The 3490-nt window shown below is 36.4% G+C and overlaps 1 non-coding gene across 1 annotated transcript; it reads right to left on the bottom strand.

The window, feature by feature from the left end:
• Positions 1-2782: 2782 nt before the first annotated feature.
• Positions 2783-2889, bottom strand: LOC139879096 (small nucleolar RNA R71). Its single transcript, XR_011769947.1, has one exon. It is a non-coding gene; the product is annotated as a small nucleolar RNA R71 (small nucleolar RNA).
• Between the last annotated feature and the right edge of the window lie 601 nt (positions 2890-3490).

Genomic DNA, 3490 nt, shown 5'->3' with positions numbered 1-3490 from the left:
TGACTTAACTTAATTTGTGTCGCATAGGTTTCAATTGTACTTTAAATGCTGTAACATGTTTAGTCGAAGAACTACTTTGTAAACATTGAAACATCCTTATAATTGAAATGAATGCGAATTATTTTGGTCAAACGTTGTTTTAAAGACTTATGACCACGTAACGGGACCTAAGTAGACGGCGCCGTCAAAGACGATTTTTTCTGGTCGCGACACGTTACGTGGTCATAAGTCTTTAAAATAACATTTGACCAAAAATATGTCGCATTCATTTCAAATGTAAAGATTGTTTCAAGTTTACAAGAATAGTTCAACCACAAGTTATGTTACAATATTATAAGTACAAATGAAACCTATGCGATGCAGTTTAAAATAAAGTCAAAAGACGCTCCATGTATGCATATATACTCGACATCCAAAGAAAGTATCAAAATAATGAGTGGAAGCATGTATCACATATCGTTCAAAGACCTGAGAAAAACATAGAAATCTGTCAATGAAAACGTTGGTGAAATCATAGGTTTAAGTAAGTAAGTGAGTAAGTAAAATGAACCACAAGATTTATAACATTTCAATAATAGTAAACCATTCCAAAAATTGTTATCACGAGCACCCAATTATCAAGGCTTAACTTTCCTTCCATAGAACCCCATCACAATAGTGTAAGAACATACACTGTTTCTTGAAAATATATTTCATTCGAAGTAACGGTAGCGAATCGTCCGAATGAGGGTTTGTCAAACCCATATGGCCATACAACATAAGTTCTCGCTTACACCCTGCAAGTGTAACTAATGATAATTGAAGTGAGGATTTTGTTCTAACTCGTATGTAGAATGTTTGTTTTCATACTTGTGTTCACTTTGTAAAATGAAATGTTTATGTTTTCTCATCCCAAATGTAAGTTTAAAAGAGTAAAAGTGGGACTATGATCTCACCTTGAGTGCACGAGTAATAAAGTACTTCACAAGTAAATGTGTGCAAGGACAATTGCTGGTCTTGACCTAAACAAGTAGGTTGTATCAATAACGGTAAACACGATTGGTCAAAGTTGTTCAATTAGTCCTATGGCTCGTTACGACTCGATTAATTAGCATGTGAATCAAATTTGTCAAGTTCATGCAAGATACAATTATAAGAGCAAGTTAGAATGATTGCATAAGTAATTGGTTAAGTTTGATGAAAAGTCAACTTTGGTCGGGTCAAAGTCAACGAAAAAGTCAACACGTTCGGGTCGGGTCCCGAACTATTTTTCTGAGGTTTTTAATCATATATAAGCATGTTAGAACAAGTTACATGTGAATCGGAGGTGCGTAGCATAGTTGGAATTAAATGGTAAACGGCCAACCAAATCAGAACCTGGTAGTTCATCTGGACGGCGTCCAGATTGGCTGGACGACATCCAGATGTGAAGAGCTGGACGGCATCTAGATGTTTGGACGGCGTCCCAACTATTACCCAGGTCCTGTTTGCTGGAATTACACATGTGCACGAACCAAACTTCAAACAATCACAATTTATGATCCGCAAACAATCAAAACATGTATCTTATATCATCGGAAAGGTATTTTGACGAGGAAAATAACTAAACACATTTCATCAATCAATTTAACATTTACAACAACCAAAATTTCATTAAATGCTCACCATTTATTACACTCAAGTTAATTAAATGCGTTTCATGATTCGGGCAACCGATTTACATGTATGATATGACGTTTCGAAGGTAATTGAACACACATTGCAACTAAACACTTATCAACAATATTTCATAGCATTTAATCCATCAAAGTTCATAATCAAGCCTATAAAACCCTAAACCAAATCACCAAAACAATAATCATGTTAATGAAGTTTCCTTAATCAACCTACACATCAATATGAAGCTTGTGATGCTAGTAACACATTTAATACATGAATTTTTAACATTTAACAACATTTAAGCAACCAAATCACAAAATCAAACACACCAACTTTCAAGTTCATGCTAGTTACTTAAAATAACAAGATCGAGCACATAAATCACATATTCATGTTAGCCTTGAGCCATAGACACTAATTAACACTTTTATAAGTCAAAATTATCAAGAACACAAAATCTAGTGTTTTTAGAAAGTTACCCAAATGCGATAAAATTGGTATGGAATCGAAGAGGAAGATGCAAGGATTCCAAATATGTAATTTGTTTTGTGAAACACTTGCTAGATCGGAAATGAATGATGAATCTTTGAATTGGTGTTTGAGAGAAAAGTTGAAGTATTGAAAAAGAGAAGGAGGTGAATGAATGGATGAGAGTTCATGGTTGACTAGTTGACCTAGTCAAGAGTTTGGTCACTTGGCAAGTTTAGTCCCTCAAGTTTCAAAGCGGGTGCGTGAATTACCTAAACGAAATATTTTAAAATACGTATTAACGGAAGCTGTTATAATTATATAACGGACTTTAAAATAGTATAACGGAAGGTAAACAGAAAAAGGCGGGATGTTACAAACGGAGGTTCTTTTGTGCTTAAGCATAGCATCATACAACTCATTCAGAACCATTGCCAATTCCACGGCTTACCAAATGACGATCCCAACTCTCACTTAGATAGATTCCTTTCCTTATCCAACTCATATAAGCAAAACAGGGTTGAACAAGATGTAGTTCACCTGTATCTGTTCCCCTTATTCCTTAACTCTTCATGCAAAAACCTGGTTTGAGGGGTTAGAACCCAACTCTATCACCTCATGGGAGGAAATGGCAACAACTTTCTTAATCAAGTACTTTCACCCATCAAAACAAATCAGACTTAGGAATGATATCGTAAACTTTCAACAAGCATACGATGAATCACTCTACAATGCATGGGAAAGATTCAAACATTTGCTTCGAAGATGCCCGAACCACCATATTGAGAGCTCTGTTCAAATTTTGACCTTCTACAAAGGTCTGAATCCGAACAACAAGTCTGCTCTTGATGCTGTTTCTCAAGGTAACTTCATGAACTTCACTGCTGACGAGGCCTAGAGATTGATCAAGGAGATGACTATGCACCATCACGGTTGGAACACAGAAGAGTACATCTCATCAGCAACACCGCTTTCCGCCTCTGATCCTATCAAAAATAAAACCATCAAATTTCTCTCGGACCAAATAGAAAACCTCACCATAGAAGTTGGAGAGCTAAAGAAACTCCCGCAACATGTGTCTCAAGTGCAATTATTCCAGAATTGTACTGACCTACATTCGGCCAAGGTATATGAAGCTGAATGTGAGGACTCTGTTGTCTTTCCCGATAAGATCCTAGCTCATCCGCACAACCAACCTACCAAACCTACTACCCCACCAGAGACAAGTCTAGATGATGTCCTACTGCGAATCATCTCCATGATCACAGCAAGATAAGACGCAGCTGAGTTAGTCATGACTAATCTCTTGAGTAGTCTTGAAAATCAAATAAGCCAGCTAAATCAACGTCTCGATTATCTAGGTTGTCCTAAAAATGACTCAAAG

Source organism: Rutidosis leptorrhynchoides, chromosome 11, assembly GCF_046630445.1.
Source record: "Rutidosis leptorrhynchoides isolate AG116_Rl617_1_P2 chromosome 11, CSIRO_AGI_Rlap_v1, whole genome shotgun sequence".
In the NCBI taxonomy this organism is placed as follows: Eukaryota; Viridiplantae; Streptophyta; class Magnoliopsida; order Asterales; family Asteraceae; genus Rutidosis; species Rutidosis leptorrhynchoides.
Note: the sequence above shows the minus strand (reverse complement) of the source record. Positions and strands in the feature narration are given on the sequence as shown.